Source organism: Rousettus aegyptiacus, unplaced genomic scaffold, assembly GCF_014176215.1.
Source record: "Rousettus aegyptiacus isolate mRouAeg1 unplaced genomic scaffold, mRouAeg1.p scaffold_m13_p_2, whole genome shotgun sequence".
NCBI classification, from domain to species: domain Eukaryota; kingdom Metazoa; phylum Chordata; class Mammalia; order Chiroptera; family Pteropodidae; genus Rousettus; species Rousettus aegyptiacus.
In genome coordinates this window covers 41,892,529-41,910,911 of record NW_023416295.1, presented here as the reverse complement: position 1 = coordinate 41,910,911, position 18,383 = coordinate 41,892,529, and the positions used below count along the sequence as shown (strand labels likewise).

At 35.2% G+C, this 18,383-nt stretch overlaps 1 protein-coding gene across 10 annotated transcripts in view; it reads right to left on the bottom strand.

Moving 5' to 3' along the window:
* The window catches only part of ZNF385B (zinc finger protein 385B), a 351,566-nt gene that overhangs the window by 77,075 nt on the left and 256,108 nt on the right, over positions 1 to 18,383 (bottom strand). The window contains exon 1 of one of the 10 annotated variants that reach the window (XM_036238027.1): positions 7,536 to 7,933. The exons of 7 other annotated variants lie outside the window; for them this stretch is intronic. The gene's annotated coding sequence lies outside the window, so the exon portion shown is untranslated. 2 more of the 10 variants (XM_016152553.2, XM_036238029.1) reach the window with 2 other exon arrangements.

Here is an 18,383-nt window from a genome sequence, read left to right as displayed (position 1 = left end):
TATAGCAAGTGTTCATCAAGCTTCTATTGCTGTATTATGAACTATTCCTACTCTCTTCTTCTACTATGCCATATCCCTGGAGAGTGTAAATAGTTCAATTCATTAATAATTATAAAAGGCAGGATATTCAGGGGTCATGTATTATTAACAAAATGTTAAGGAGGTTCAAGAGAGAGAAATTACATCTGCCTAGGAGTTGAGTTCATAAATGTTTCCATAGAGGAGATATCTCTTAAGATAAGATGAAGATAGTTAGCATTTTGAGAGGTGGGTATAGGGGAATGATTGAGAAAATTGCATGAGCAAAAAGCATAGAAAATGCAATGTAGTCTAGTTAAATTTTTTTTTTAGGCACTCAAGAGATTCTTAGTGTTTCCGAATTAAAGGTAAAATAAGAGAACCATAATGTTATTGTGACCTTGGAGTAAGCAAAGATTTCTTATATAGAAAACAAAAGATGCTAATCATAAAAAAAAATTGGTAAACATACTCTATTAAGAATAAAAATGTATGATGATTGCCAGATGGAATGGGACTTGGGGGGTCTGGGCGAAGATGGTGAAAAAATTAAGAAGTAGAAATTGACAGTTACAAAATAGTCACATGGATGTGTACGGCATACAGAATATAGTAAATAATATTGTAATAACTATGTATGGTGCCAGGTGGGTACTAGTTTATTGGGAGGTAACTTCTTAAGTTATATAAATGTCTAACTACTACACTATACACCTGAAACTAATATTGAATGCCAACTGCAATTGAAAAAATTAAAAATTAAAAAAAGAATAAGAATGTAAGAATAAAATACTGTCAAGGTAATGAAAAGATCATCCAGAGAATGGAAGATGATATTCGCTACACACACACACACACACACACACACACACACACAACTTCAATCTATAATAAAGAACTGAAAATCAATAAGAAAAAGATAACAATAGAAAAAGCGGGCAAAAGACTTGAATGGACATTTCACAAAAGCAGATATTAAAATGCCCTGTGAACATATGAAGAGATGTTTAACTTCATTAGTCATTAGGAATATGCACATTAAAACTACAATGAGATATCTTTATATACCTACAAGAATGGCTACTATAAAGAAAGATGATTATCAAGTGTTGACAAGGATATGCAACAATTAGAATTCTTTACCTGAAGTGTAAACTGTTACAACTACTTTGAAAACCTATTTAGCAATATCTACTAAAACTGAATATGTACATAACCTATGACTTAGCAATTTCACTTCTAGGTCTATACCTACCAGAAATGACATGTATTAGAATGTTTACAGTAATGCTATTTATAATAGTCCTAAACTGGAAATTAGCACATTAACCCATCAACAGTAGAAGGAATAAATAATTTTAGTACGTTCATACAATAAAATACTCACATAATGGAATATAGCAATGAGAACAAATATATAATTACTTGCAACAACAAATAGACTTTGCGAATATAATGTTGAGAAAAAACTAAAATGAAGGATCATGTCAACATGCTGTGTGATATCATTTGTATAAAGTCCGAAATCAGGCACAATGAATCTATGCTGTTAGGATTGTGGTCATTGTAGGGAAGGTGGGGGTGAAGTGCCTGGAAGGGAGCATGACAGGGGCTTCCGGGGTGTTGGAAATGTTCTTCTATTTGATCTTAGTGCCGGTTGCACAGGTATGTATGTTTGTGTACATTCAACTGTATTCTTATGATATGTGCACTTTTTGTGTGTGTTATATCTTAATAGAAATTTCTACTATTCGATGCTATTAATTTTAGTAAATTATTTTGACAAAAGTAGGCAAAATTCCCCAATAAGAAGGCTATCTTCAAGTTTGTATATTTTCAGGATGACTGTAATGTTTTTTGAGTTCTTTTTTCCGTAGTCAGCTTGATTTTACTTAAAATGATTTACGAGAAAATAAAAGTTCCTTGATTGCTGATGCTTCCTTGCTGAATTTCAGAAGTGCACACAAGAGACTGATATAGAATTCAGTGATGCCAAAGAGAAAAATGTGTATCTAGAACACAGAATCTATAAAATATTAACAACTGGCAGTTCTGTGCTTCCATCTCCCTTGGAGTATGTCAGGGTTCCCTCCAAGAAACTCCAACAGCAGCATTCTAGCAGAATGTTGCATTTAAAGATAAATCCTTCTGAGTACCACACTTAAGTTTATAAGCAAAAATGAAGTGCCGCATCAAAAGATAGTGAAGCCACATCGTGACAGATTTTAAGTTACAATGCCCTTTGGGTTTAGTAGTAATATGACAGCTTTTACACAAACGATGAATCTTTCACTAAGATGCAATGGATAGCTTTTCAGAATTGTAGCAATGTAATACACATGGCCAAGTGGCAACCCATTTATATCTGAATATCTTGCCCATGCACTGAGTTTCTTATATTTAAATCTTGAAAAAAAGTGACTAAGCTTTATTTACTATATAGTAAAATATATAGTTTAGATAAACATGCAACATTATCAATTGCAATCCTTTTTAAAGCTGCATTGAAAAATCTGAGCATTTCAGAATTTAAGTAAAGAAGATAATTGGTTTTCAAAATAGTCTTCAGATCCAATTATCTTCTTTTAAGCCGAACTTAAAATATTTTTGCTTTGTTATAGTTTTTCCACTTGTAACCCAATAGTATTACACAGGACTATGCAAGAAAAGAAACTCAAAGAAGGGAAAACAGGGTTCTGACAAACACTTTGTCAAGTTTTTTGAAATAGTTTTTAATATACCTGACTTATCAAAAGGGAATGTCATGTGCCTAGTTCCTAAATTACTAAGTCTTTAGAGAAGCCAAAATTATCTCCAGACAGGGCTTTACTAAAATTGTCTGAGGTCGAGAAAGGATTGGGAGGTCACAGTAGCCTGACGAAATTTTCTGGCAAAAAACCCCAGGGAGATGGTCCTGAACTACAAATGCCCAGTGACTCCTGTCTGTGGCATCGAGACACTTCTCTGAGATCTGAAGCCTCTTTCTGTTACAAACAGAGATACTATTTGCTCTCCCCTCACAACATGCTAGGGACCTAATGGCAGCACAGAACTATGGCTTATTTTAGAAACCTTCCTCAAAATACAGATTTTCCTAGGAACAACGACAACTATATTTCTCAAAGCACTGAATATTTCTAGAGGAATTATATTTCATAAAATTTTAGAGGTAAACAATTTAGGAATCTACCCTTCATTTTATATGAGAAAAAAATACAGTTGGAAAACTTAATGCAGTATGGTATCTGTCTGATGGTAGAATCAAACCCAGAGCTCCTTGCCTGAGGACATTGTTGGAATATTTAAATCTGTATGATCAAAGATATGCAAACATCATATTTTATTGTCATTATCTTTAAAAGTTAATTAATATTTTTTCTTTTTATATTTTGACTGAAATTCAGAAGTATTCAATTTTAAGTGAGATTTTAATTTTAATGTTTTATTAATGTTACTAATAGAAGAAAGAAATTAAATGAAAGAAAGCCTGAATGGCCAAGAGCCAACATTTCTTTCCATTTTAAAGAACAGCAGAAGATTAATTTTCAACAACTCATTTTAAATAATTCTTCTAATTTTCCCAATGGGAAAAACAGAGAACAACAAACTCCATTAAAACTGTACTTTCAACCATTATGTAAGGATCAATACAACAAATTCAAATGGCCTTATAGTAGGAGGCATACTCACATTTCTACTGGTGGTTTTTATACTGAAGTAGTATCAGAACTGCAACCAAAGTACAATCTTGAAAAGACACATTTTCTAAGCAATGTCAAGTGACCTTCCATTGGAGCAGATCAAAGCAGCGTGCCCACCGAGGCTGCTGGCTGTCTTTAGGCCTTCCCTTTGCAGCTCCCACAAAGCATGGGGCTCTAGAGGCTGCATACAGCAACTCAGGAGGTCAACACAGCCAACTCCTGTTATAAATTCTAGCTCCAGGACAGAAAATGTTTTGCCCCCTAGTTTTTTAGAGAATTTCAGTTCTTGCATTCGGTGTGGAGGCTATTTGCATTTAAGAACCAAAAGGGGGGGGGGGGGGGTGGGAAAGATACAGTGGTTTACTTAACGGTCCTTTTAAAAAGATATTTTCCCCCAGAAGCTTGCTCAGTTTTAAGAAACAGAGTTAATATTTGCTCTGTCGGTGCTCTCTACTCCCATGTTGGAGGAGAAAAGAGATTTCTTTAGCTTAAATATTAACCAAACATTTCGAAGGTATTCAAAAGCTGTTGCCCATGTTAAAATAAAAATAGAAATAGCCTTCTAGAAAACACAACTTAGGAAAAACAGAAATGGCAAAAATTGTGCTATAATCCTTTTTCCTTGTTTTGTACACATATCCTATGAACACCACTATATTATGGCCGCCAACTATAATGCACTATAGAGTATCCAGAAAAATTTCTAATGGAGTATTATAATCATAGAAGAGGCTACTCTGGGTCCATCATCAGCCAAGAAATCATATTCACCCACTAGCAGGAGAGAGGGCTCCTATCTGGCAGCAAGAGCTTCTGTGCATGCATCATGAAAGCCAGCATTGCACACCTGCGGAAATCTGGTAGGAGTGACTAATCTGGCCATGCCAGGGATGGGGTGAGCAGAGATTGGAGTAATGGGGAGATAGTGGGGTTAGAATGGTGAAAGGAGAGAGGGGAATTTAGAGAGAGAAGGGGGAGTGCTGGGTTTGGCTTAGGTTTGCAGATTACACTAAATTAGCACCAATTTCTTATTTGGAATTTCCTAATGTCTCATTCCTAAAACAATATCCTTCCCATTTATCTTTTGATTGTGTGGCACAAATCTATATAGAATGAAGTATTGCAGAGCAAAAATTGTATTAACAGGAACTATCTAGTAAGCAGGGTATCTAACTCCTCCAAACAAAGAACCTGAGCAAGTGAGAGACAACATGATATCACCCTTATCCTGAGAAACACAAACTATACTGTGGCCACAGGGATGCTTGTACTCCAACAGGTCTTAAGTGGGTATTGAACAAGTGGCCAATCCCTGGGCTGGCTTCTTGGACCTCTGCCATAGTCTTGACATAATAGAAATTGAGGCTACTTGCTTCAGTCATGCAGGCAGCTTCTGGGACACCAGTGACATGCAAAAGAGCATCAGATAAGGTCCTCCAGTGAATGTCCAAGGATTTCTGCACTGGAAGTGATTCATCATGATTGCCCCTGTCCTTGCGTATCATGTTTATTCTTGTACCATTATACTGACTTTGTACCAGTTTTTCTTCTGTGGAATTTCTTTTTGGCCTCCCAAATGACTCCTCTCACTCTTCCAATGAACTCCAAAAGTAAAAAACATGATTTTTTAATAAGGAGCCACATGGAAAAGCAGAGAATTTAATCATAGTGCTCATCACTTTGCTTTTCAATGATTTGCTTTATAAGGCAACAAAGGAATGGAAATATTTTCTTTTAGAAGAAAATTTGTTTTGACTCTTGGTCTCTTCTGAACTTCAAACAGCCTTTTAAGCTCCCTTTGCTTTAAGACACAAATGAAAAGTAAACAATTCCTAAAAAAGGACCTGGTGCTCAATGTATTTAATTTGACGAAGCATGTTTCCAGTTAAAAGAAAATGCAAAAAGAGTTCCCAAACTGTATAATCTCTATGTCCAAACTACAATTGACTTGTGAATGTCTTTTTATTCTTAACACCCGCTTTCTCTGTGCTTTCTCTGTGTCCTATACCTGTCTTCCTAGTCCCCCTCCCTCTCACCTGTTCATCATTTCTGTCTCTCTCATCTCTTTTGTCTCTCGTGTCTCCAGTATCTCTTTGTGTCTGTCTCTGCCTATCTCTTCATGTGTATGTGCCTGTCCTTCTGTCCCTCTGGGCTTTTTGTCTCTGCCTCTTATCATAATACTACCATTAAACTAGAAAGCACTCGTAAAATTTGTCATTTGTCTTGTTTTGCAGCTATATTATATTAATTTTGTTTTCAGTATTTGCTTCTATAAATCAAAAGATTAATAGCAAGATTTTGTTAATATCAGGACAAATTTGTCACAATGTCAAGATAAAACAATTAAATTAAGGCCATAGCTCTGGTTAAGTCTCACATAGTCACATCAGTTGCAGCAACTGAAGATTGTTTTCAGTACTCTTGTGCTACCACAAGAGTATCCGCCATAAGTATGACAAAGTGGGACAAGTTCAGAACTTAAATCCACCATAGAATTTAATAGTATATTTCTATAGAAATTCATCATCAGTGTCCTAGGTTATATAAATGCTACAACTTTTCATGCAGAGCACAAGGTGCTTTTCCATATATCAAGTATACTTCTAAACTGTTATGTCCAATGTATTTCTGACAAAGAAAATTATGTTCAAGGATAAATCATTCTATGACAAAGCAAATATACAAAATGAAGCCAATGATGGGCCATGCTAGAAAAAAAATTTCTTCCAAAATCAGGTACCACCTCAACTGTGACAACTATACTGAGCAACAGTGTCTGCTAAGAGGTCCCACCTCACAGAGTCACTGGTACATTGGAAAAATTAATGCACTGGCTTTAATCATTTTTTTTTTTTTTTGCTATAGTGTACTGAACACTCCGTGTTTACACTTCTCATCCACCAATGAGGTAGATAGAATAAAAGAAGTCAATCCTCTTTCAATAATTTCCAAACCACCTGAAATCTCATGGGGAACTACAAGATAAAAACACCTTCCCAGTGCCGAGTCTCTAAGTTCTTTCCTAACAGTAATATGTATTCGAATTTTTTTTAAATGGCAAAATTGAAAGAAAAAGGATATTTTAGGTGCAGGAAACCTAAAGTGGTAATATTAAAGTAGAAGTGAGAATTTCACAAATATCTATCGTACACATACAAAATACATCTATCCACATAACGAATAATACTCCCTGTCGAGGAGCTAAACTTACCTGGTTTCCAGAGAGATTTCTATGCCCAAGAGTCTAACTAAACATAAAGCCATTGAGTTTTGGCTTGAACTAGGTGGAAGATTAAAAATTTGAAATGTGCCTATCATAAATCTCATGTGACAAGAGTGCAAATCACCCATGTCACTCAATTTTTTATAAGCCACCAGTCACTATTTTGTCAATCTAAATGTGAATTCTTGGACATGCACAATTATCAGTTTAAATACATTTCCTGAAGAGAAAAGAGAGAGAGGGTTCTAACATACTTAGATTAAACATGAATCTCATCTTTAGCTAAGTAGGTATTCCGAGACAAACTTCAAAAGAAAAAGAACCATCATTCATAAAGATAAAGAAAATGTGGGAAATCAGTCACATCTTCATTACATTTAGCAAAATAACCCAGTATTACAATTTAAATAAAAACAAGTTAAGTTACACCAAAATGATATTGGGCAAGAGGCGTGAAATTAGCAAATTCTGTTTGCTCTAATTCTGATACCTTTCACTTCTTCTGAAATTGATTTTAATTGTTTTATATTTTTGTCACATACTCCATGAAAAGTTCCCTGAGGTATAAATGCTGATCAGCCAGCAATGCTTACCTTCGTTTTCTAAGATTACAGTCCTCAGTCACTTCTGCATTCAAGCACTGTATGAGGTATTACACTGAAACAAACAATTCCATCATTTCAACCTGGTGCTCCTGTGAAATGTGGTGCTAGGAAACAGCAGACAGGCAGTGCATCTGAACAAATCATAGGTCCTGTAATTGCCGCTTAGCTCTAATTACTATTGAGGATAGTGTTTGCAACTTGATTCCAGGGAGAGGGCAGACTACCTTCTGACGACACTGAACCAAATATATCCTAAAAGACGGACACGTTATTTTCTTTCATGTAATTTTTCTATCTTCCCAGCTACCCAGAAACTACCACTCTGCCACAGTAAAACTGAAGTCGAATCATTTGAAAGTCATTTCTTGCCAGAAAAGCAATTCGATTCTCTCTAAATATGTGTGCATAAAAATTTGGAATTTTGGTAGAATTTAAACTTAAGGAAATTGTTTTTTCTTTCTAGATGGGCAAAAAAAAAATTTTAATCATTTTTTACTTCAAAAAGAAATGCATTCTTAAAATATGAACTTTATTTATATTGTTAGTCCAGAATAGTTTATTTGCATGCCATCAGGCATGAAGAACTTGTTTACTTTCTTGTGGATTTTTAGGTTTTAAATAAAAATTTACAGCGTATAATTTAAAAATACTAAAGCAATAATTTGATGCTGATAACATTAATGGGGATGTTTCTGCATTTCAACTCAAAAACCTAATTTAAGTTGTATGGGAAATTATGGTGAAATTAACAGTTGTACAGGCTTGGAACTAAAATGATACATTATTTATTCATATATCTAACCAATTTCACTCTCCATTTAGTGCCATCTGACTATGTGATCAGAATAAAGCTTCTGATATATCCATGTTACACAGCATGGGTATGACTGACTGGTGGTTTTGCTTTGGCTAAGCTTATTGTCACTGATACCGATAATTTAGTTTAATGGTAATCTGTCTAAATGAAAAAAAAAATTGAAATGATTGATGTTTGCAAAGGTCAGGAAGGATTTTACACCTTTGGTTGTGCAACTTAGCACGTTCACCAACCAACACTTGAGTGGCGTACAGAACAAATTATACTCACCCAAAGTCAACGATTTAGTATATCTGCTTATGTCAGATTTGCACAGTAACTATTAGGGACAGGTAAACCTAAGGGAATAATTAGATGCAGTGATCAAAATGATAATTATAAAACCAGCTCTTAGAAATGGTGCACATCTCCAGGCCCAATGATCTCAGTTGTTATGAATAACAAAATAACATTCTAATTGGAACATAGTATGCTAGCTCTATACTTATTTTCCCCCAAATAATAATTGTGCACCGATTGCTCACACAATATTTAGTTCTTCATGATTAAAATAAAATTATAGTCACTGCTGTGGTTTTCACTTTTTAAATTTATTTTTTAAAATCTATACCTATTTCAATAAAAATCTTTATCTCCTCTACCCAATCTATACCTATGATAGCCCTAGGAAAACTCTTTGCTCTGTAGGAATTATGTTGATGTTTCCTTTGAAGTATTTTTCTTTCATGGAGCCAGGCAAAATAGTCCATTATTTTATGCCTGCCCTTAAATCATGCTTGATTTCTGGAGCATTTTTCTAGAACATTTCCAGGTCTGGCATACTAGCCTATCCTCAAACTCCCAAACCCTTTAGCGGTACTTCTCATAGGTCCTTAGTTTAGTTCAGTAGCATACAAAGTATGGTCCCCAGATCAGCAGCATCATCATTACCCGAGAACTTGTTAGCAAAGCGAATTCACGGGCTCCATCCCCAACCTGTAGAATCACAAACTCTGAGGGTAGGACTCAACAACCTGTGTTTTAACCAGCCCTCCAAGTGAATTGAGAACCATGGTCCATGATGCATGTTTGTAGTAAGAGAAGGGGAATGGGGCAAGGAACATTTAAGCCTCTATGGGAGAAACTATGGGAGAGTAAAGACTTAGCAGAGAGGTGGCATTTAAATGGTTACCTAAAGAATGAAAAAAGTCTGGATAAATCTGAAAGAGGCACCAGGCATCCCTCACTTGTCTAACTCATCACCTGTGCCCTTGAGTTAATACAACCCCACCAATTCTAAGATCTTACTCCATTAGTCACCATCTTCAGTCATTCTATTTTTAAGGAAAACAAAGAAGACTTGCTTCATTCCTATTAGTCCATTCATCTACCAACTACTCTCTTATCCTTTAACTTTCAACTCTTTTCTTTTTTCATTTTTGCTATCACCTCACTTCACTTCATAAATCCAGTGATCTGCCTTCTGATTTCTACAGCCTAATATAACTATAGTTTTGGAGCCCTTTATCAATCCATCTTGACCTCTGATCCATTGGTAGAATATGATCTCATGTGTAAATGACCTCTTTTCCAAGCTCAACTTTTGTATTTCCAACCACCTATTGTATCTCTCTCACCTGTATCCCAATGGCACCCCCACTTCAACTTGTATAAAATTAAAATAGTCAACTCCCCCTAAATCCCAAGGGACATTCCTCTTCTGGTTATCTTTTTTTTCATTGTTTGGCACCATAAGTCTTCCAATTATACAGACTCTAAAACTGGAAGCTGTATTTAATGTCTCCCTTTTTCTTGACCCTGAATCAAGTCAGTTATCTTTATGAAATCCTTCACTTCCTTTCCCTTTTCATACCCAATATCATTACTTTCATTTAGGTCTTCATTAGCTGTACAGTAGAATAATCCTTTAATCATTGTATTCTCCCTGTAGTCAAATAAATTTTTAAGACAAACAGCTCAAATCAATAATTTTCCTATTCAAATATCTTCCATGGCTCCCCTTGGTGACTTATGGCCTCTAAAATCCAATACACTTATTCAAATCCCTACTCTGCTACTTACCAGCTAGACAACATTAAATTAATTGACTTGTTAAGCTCCAGTTTTCTCAGCTGTCAAGTAGAAATAAAATAGTAATCATATCTCATGATGAGAACTAAAGTAACTAATACATGCAAATTCTTACTAAAGTACATAGAACACTGAAGGATTTAGTAAATGATAGTATTATTATCACTATCACCAAAGCCATCTCCATAGAATACAATTCTAACACTTCATTTCAGGTCAGTACCCATCGCCACCCTCAAACTTAACTGAAAACCATTTTCTTACTCACACTTTCTAAGATATGCTAAACTGAATTATTCCTCAAGGGCAAGAACCAAATTTTATTTTTCTTTCTGTCTCTGGCTTCGTAGATAGTGTTTTATACCTAGCAGTCACTTCAGAACTATTCACTGTATGGAGTACTGGCTGGTTCTTGTACATACACTCTTCCTTAGTTCTATCACTTTGTTCATGCTCTCCTGATTTCCAGGATATTCTTCCCTTTCTGTGCCCTTTCAAATTCTCTCCATTTCAAGTGGAATTTTAAATGTTATCTCTTCTAGGAAGACTTCCCACTTCCATCAGAAGAAAGCGCCTTGCTCTCCTCTGAATCCATAATACATTTAAATTACTCTTCTCTTATGGTATTTAAGACATTCTATTGTGTATGTGTCTTCTTCTCCAAGGAACTTTAAGCTCTTCTGGGTTAGAAACCAGACTTGATTTATTGCCGTTTGTCTAGTGTGTTGCCTGGAAAAAGCACTTAGTGAATGTGTTGAATAAATTAATGAGGTAAAGGGAACAATATCTACATTCTTATTATGAAAACTGTGTTACTGCATACTACCTGCTTAAAAGTTTTCCCATTGATAATCATGGTGGTCTTCAAAGAGTAAATAGATTATGAGAATTAAAGAATTAATAAGACCCCTTATAAATGGTATGTGTTTCTAACCTTAGGTTTAAAATTAGTATTCTAGAACTCAGAAGCATTTTCCATAGGAATAAAATCATAAATGGTCATTGGATTCCAGGGATAGTTCTCAAAAGCTTAATTAACCCACAAGACATATGTATTAGCTAAAACCCTACACCTCGATGTGAACATCATAAGGGTTTTTGAAAAGGAGTCGATACACTGAGTGTTTATGAAGATGCTCAGTCTTCCTTGCAAAACATAAAACCATGAATTTCGTTTCCTTCTTTACATTTTAAGACACTCAGAAGATCATAACCAGAGGCCAATTTTCCTATGTATTCCAATGGTTACTTTTCATTTCCAGGATGAATGTGATCCAGTTAAAGAATAAATTTATAATTGTCAATTACAAATTATAAATTGAGAAAATGATAGCCCTCTATAAAATTGTCTAAATGTTGAAATTTTTAGAAATCAGAACTTGTTGGCTTTTTTGCTTACAACTCTGAAGTTCAGCTCCTTTGTCTCCATTTTGGTTAATTTTAAATTGATTATGACTCCTGATATTCTAGCTTCAGTTCCTTTACCCACATCTCATGACAAATACATAATGACCTGTTAATAAACTTTTAATTACATTCATTAAGGAAGTCTGTTATTTTAAAGTAACTCTTGAGTGAATAAATAATTATTTTTAATGGAAAAATGATTGCCTAATTATCTGAATAGCCATTTATTTATTTAAAGTAGGCAGTATATAAACAAGTTATCTATGAAAAAAACATATGTTCACTGTTACTTTTGCTCCCCACAGCACTAAGCTCAATATTATAGTAAACTGAAAACGGGGATCCCTGGTCTTTTGGAAGGTAACAGTCTATTTGGAGAACAAAAATAATATGTCTGAAACAATTAGAGACTAATACTAAGACACATAAAATTTAGTGTGAATTGTGGACATAGACAGATAAGCAGTACAGGAGAGAATAAAAATGGGCAGGGATCTTTGTTCTTTAATGTATCTTAAGTACCAAGAACTGTGCTTTGCATGTATTATGGCCTCCAAAAACAACTGCTGCACCAAAAGGATAGATAAAAGTGGGTTAGAATGGCTGGAGATAGTTTTACTCTAAAGACAGGGCTTGACCAAGACCTTGAAATATGTGATTCCTTGGTTTCTCCTTTTCTTACCACCTACACCCAGACTACTAGCAAGTCTTGTTGTCTCCACCTTTAACATATATTGCAAAGCCTTCTGTTTCTCTCCATATCATGCCACAGTCTAGTCCAAGCCATCAACACTTATCTGGACTACAGCTAATGGTTCTTAACAGATCTTTCAGGGACAACGTATGTGTTCCTACACTTAGTTCTCCATACAGCAGCCAAACAAAAATATAAATCTTATCATGTTACTTCAGTGCATAATGGTCTCCCACTGCACTGTGAATGAAATCTTACCATAAACTACAGCTAACACATGATTTAGTCCCTGCTTAGTTCCAAAGCCTGACCTTGTACCATCTCCCTTTATCCCCCACACCCAACCCCCACCCCAGACCAAAGCTTCTGCTCTCTTTTCCAAACATGTCGAATTAATTCTTATCTAAGGGCTTTTGGCTTTGCTGTTCCCTCCCTCAGCACGGAACTCTCTTCCCCCAATTCAGTGTGTCTCAGCTCGGTTGAGAAACAATCGAGGTCATCAGCAAGGCCCTCCCTCTACTACATTGCTGTTTTGTTTACTCCATCCACCTATCTGTCTCTAAAATGATCTTGTTTTATCTGTTTACTTGCTCATTGTCTCCTCTCACTAGAATATAATCTCTATTACAGCAACAACTACATTCTATGTGTTCTATTCCCTGCTTCTAGAACAGTGCCAGGCCATGCTAGGCATTCACTATGTGTTTTGAATGAATGAATGCATAACTCTACTTTCTTAGCCTTTTCAAGTATGAAGTCACTTTTTAAACATCAGATGGTTTGAAGGACTCTTTACATGTTACCAATGTTTTTTTCCTTAGTATTCACTTATTATATACAATGTTGTCATGAAGTTAGTAACGTTGAAAACAAACATATTTCATTACCATAGTAGGGCTGACATATATCTGGCAAGAGTATACTAGGTATGTGTGAAAAATAGTATTTATTCAATCAACCAAATACTTAATACACATTTCCATTTACAGGTATATGAGGATCCTCAGTTCACAGGTGTACGGGATCCACTGACTGATGTGCAGACTTGACATAAGAGAGCAAAAGCCATGGTAGCTGTCCTCATTACAGCTTTTTCAAGACATAAAAATAAACTCAGCGTAAAGCCTTATCCTAAACTAAGGGTGAACTAACTTATTTTTTGAACCCTCTTACAGCAAAGTAGATTTTATCGGTCACCTTTACACATTCGTATAACAATGGCTAACATATAACATTTATTATGTGCCAACATTGTTCTAAGTATTTTATGCATATACTAACTTACTCAATTTTCAAATTAACGCAATATGGGATAAAGTTGCTACTATCTGTATTTTGTAGATAAGGGAACAAGATACACAAAGATTAAATATTTTGCTTAAGGTCATAAAGCAGGTGAGTGGCAGAGTTGAGATTCAAACCCACACTGTCTGGCTTGAGAGTCCATACTTTAACCACTGTGTTGCACTAGTAGAGAATCTCTTGCACTATATATAGGACATAAGAAAAATTACATATCAGACGTCAGCTACTTCTAAATGTGTACAATGTATATTCCATTCCCAAACATTTTTAAGTAGTTGTTGTTTTTTTTTTTTTCATTATTGCCAAATAAAGGTCTGAAATGCTAGCAGCAAGTGACTTCTTGAAGCAGTTCTCTATCATGTGGGAAATCATGAGGAAAATCTAAATCAAATACCAAATCTCACTGTGCCTTTAATATCACTGTGAAAACAGCATGATTTTCTAGGACACACTGTGAAGTCTGAGGTGACAAGATAGCATATCTTAAAATGACTTGAAACCAAAAATGGATTTGTGAGTGTTATTCCCAACTCACTAAGAATGTCCTATTTTGGCAGGTTAGAACGTGGGCGTTCAGACCTCACCTTTAACATATAAGATCTTTAAGTGTGCCTACTTCAGAAATTTCTTCACAACATTGGGTCAGGCTGTTTACAAAGAAAGTCCAATATTTGCTTATAGAACCAAGATAGAATACCAATAAGACTCAGGTTGTTTCGTCATTCATGTAAGTTCCTTCAATTATTCTAACCCCATTTATTCCTTCCCTTTTAAAGAGATTAATTAGCTTTCTTGTAAAATGTGAATGAAATCAAGGAGGAGTTGAATCTACTGAACATAACACATGTTGTGTAACATGACCCTTATGTAATAAATCTTTCAGAAAGCAGGTCTTCTTTTTCTGTCTTCACTTTTCTTGTGTGAGACTTGGCAAATGGGACATTCTGAGTCTGACAGGCCACTTCTCTGCTCTTCAGCTGACAACTCTTTTACACGAACATCAGACAAAACCTTTACTGGAGCACGTAGGGGATCAAAACTTTTGAATCATGTCCAGTTAAGAGAATTCGCCCATCCCTGAGCTCTCCACCTGCCCCATGTCCCCAAAGCATCATAGCACTCTTGCAAGTCATCCCAGCTCCAATGAGATGACACAGAACACTGGATAGGGGAAGGATTAGCTGTCAACATGAAGCTGGAAAATACTTGCCATTCTTTGAGACAAGGAGTCCGTGGATCCTAATTTAAGAATTCCTGGCATAAAGCCTAAAGAAAAAACAAAGCCCTCAAATAAATGCTCATTGGGGCAAATAGAACCAGATTTAATCAACTTCCAAAGGATTCTGTGATTCGACGAGATTAAAAATCTCTGCTGATATTTCTAAAAAATTGTGGACAAACTGAATATCTTTTTGCAAATTGAATTTGATTTTTAATGTACTAGAAGAAGCCAGTAAATAAAAGACCTTTATAATGAATCTTTATGTAAAGCAAATACCGATTTCATAAACTGTAGGTGTAATCCAGAGTTTTTCAGTTTTTACAAAAGATTCAGATTTTAAACATCAGGTTTACTTAAACTAGAAGATATAGTGATATTATATGAATAGTAGCCAACTTTCATTAGCAATTTATAATGTAGCCTGGAGATCAAGTTCAGGTTTGATGTAAACTGAAAAATAAGAAATTCCAAAAAGTCCCTGCTTTTAAGTAGATGGAACCTTAGTTATCCTCTGCTCCAAAGACCTCATTTTGGGATGAATTAATTAGGGTTCTGAGACTTTACATGACTTGCCCAAGGTCACTGCAATCATTACAGATAATAAGAAATAACAGCTGTAAAAATAATGACAGTGATTATGATGATGATGACAGCACTATGATCTATTGAGCATTTACTTGAGCTAAGCCTTTTAAAGACTTTAACCTCATGTACTTTTTACTACAACCCTAGAGAAAGATTTTATTACATCCACTCAGCAGATGAAGCACCCTGCCCAGGGCTCCACAGTCACTAAACGGACAATGCAGAACTCAAACTAACTCACAATTCAGAACCTTGTTTTAATTTGAAAGACTGTGCTCTAAGGCACTAGTTTAAATTGCTTCCCAGAATACAACGGAACACAGAATCACATGGTCTTGAAGTATAAATAATTAAGAGCTTAGGAAAGATGTGTCTACAACCTTTAAGGTTTATTCAGATATTCAAACTGATTTTTTTAAAAAATACAATATTAGACAGTCCTTGTTAATGCTACACCCTCACAGAATATATGCTACACACTAAGAATATATCAGGAATACAAGCTCTGACATTTAATGACTGATGATAAATGACACACTCCACTGGGTGCTATGGACATGACAAGAAACTCTCAGTTTCCACCCTCATGGAGATAAGTGTCTTATGAAGGGTCTACTTGAACATAGAGGTATTTAAAATACAAAGTGATAAGTGTGATGATAGGAGGAATAATACTGAGTATGTTGAGGGAATATAGTTCTTTCATAGGTGTCCAGTAAGGCCTAACCTGAAAAAGTAAGAGCACAATTTACCTAGGCAAAAGGGAATGATGAGGAGAAGAGGAAGAGCTGGTTCCAGGTTTGTTTTAAGTAGAAGGAACTACACATAAGACAAGGCCTGAAGCCAAAGCAAACATGGTGCCCTGAACAGAAAACAAAAAAAAAATCAGTATTGACTAAAGTACGTTTCTGGGGTGAAAAATGCTCCTGAAGAAGTAAATTTGGCCCAGACCAATGCAGGTCTTATAAATGGTGTTAAGGTGTTCAGATGTGACCAAAAAGTAGTGAAAAGTCAAAGGAAGATTTTATGTAAGGGCATGACATGATGAGACTTTCATGTTAGGAACATCAGTGGTTAGAGAATGTGGGTTATGTGTATGTGTGAGAGGAGCTGGTGAGGGGGTCGGGGTGCAGAGACTGATGGAGCTAAGGAGTCCAGAAGGAGACATCATAGTAATCCAGGTGAGAAACAATGTTGGCATGAACTGAGGGTTAGGTTGCAGTGAGAAAAGAAGACAAATGAAATAGGTAAACTCAACAGGACATGGTAACTGATTGAATATGGGGCTGATGTACAGTGGACTAAAGCAACGCTCCTAGTCTGGGCACACAGACGGATCAGTCACAGAGAAGGAAATTTTCAGTTTCTAAGCTTTGACTTTGGCACCATTCCAAGTCAGGGCTTTGGTTTTCATCTTTCAATACCACATTCTGAGACTAAGGGTCCAGGGCTTAAGTGCTGGGCTGTGTGTGGTGGCCTCCTCTTCACACTGTGCCCTGCTTCTTTTCCACCAGGTGGAAGGGTGAAAAAAACAAAAGGCATGAAAAAGGGAATTCTTAAATGAGGCTCTATGTATAATCCCTCTATTAAAGGTAATCATTTGTTTATCATTATTGGCTATCATAAAAGTTACCAGGATTATTCAATAAATGACGATGTATCTGAATTTCTACAATTATATTTGATTTTTGGGTGTCTCAAATATGACAGGAAGGACTCGAATTTAGTCAATTTAACAAAATTTTGCTCTCAAATATTTGTTATTAACCTAATAAACATTGATCCTTTAAAAATGAAGTTACTTAGAGAATGGCTAATTCATAGCCCTCTCTAACATATCTTTTCAAACTTCACACATGCATTTCATAGAACATTTATATCAGAAATTTATATCCTTATCAATATATCTGAGTTATAGTCTTTTCTAAGTCTCCAAGAATTTCACATGGGCTATTACTGGAAGGAAAATTTTAAGTAATAGCACTTAATTTTGGATAAAAAAAATATAATTTTTATTTTTATTTTGCCAGACTAAACATAAACTGATATGCTAACAATCCATTGTGAAGTTAGCAGTTACCAGGAAAAAATGAAAAACAAACAAAAAACCTTAAAGAATGGGTTAATTTCTTGGAAACAAACTTTTCAAAGTAAAGTGTATCATTTTGCTCAATATTGATAAGTACTGCCTGCATTATTAATTAGCTATATTATATGCAGTATAGTCGAGTCTTTAAAAAAAAACATTTTAACAATTGTGCTATGTGAATTTTTGAAGTTAAAACAATAGAAATCAAAATTATGTAAAGAAAAAAAAACAAAAACAGATGAGCAGCTTTCAAGGACTCTGCCAATATTTTAAGCAAGCTTAGAGGTAGAAGTCAAGTTGTTGCATCAGCAATGCCAACATTACTCATATCTAATGACTATGTGCTTTGAACACAATTCTTAAGTTACTTTATATCTCTGTTTCTTTGTGAATAAAAGAAATAGAATCAAAACAAACACAAAATGCCATAGAAAATAAGATTTATAATGAGTTTGACATTCAATTGATAAAAAATATAGCACTGTTATTAGATCTACCTTATTTTATCTTTATTCAGACCTGTATCGCTATAAACCAGAAGTAATGACTTTTTTTACATCACTCCTATACTCTAATGTTCTTCAAGACTGGCAACAAAATCTTTCTCCAGGAGGAATAGGAAATAAAAAAAATTAACAAAAGGAGGG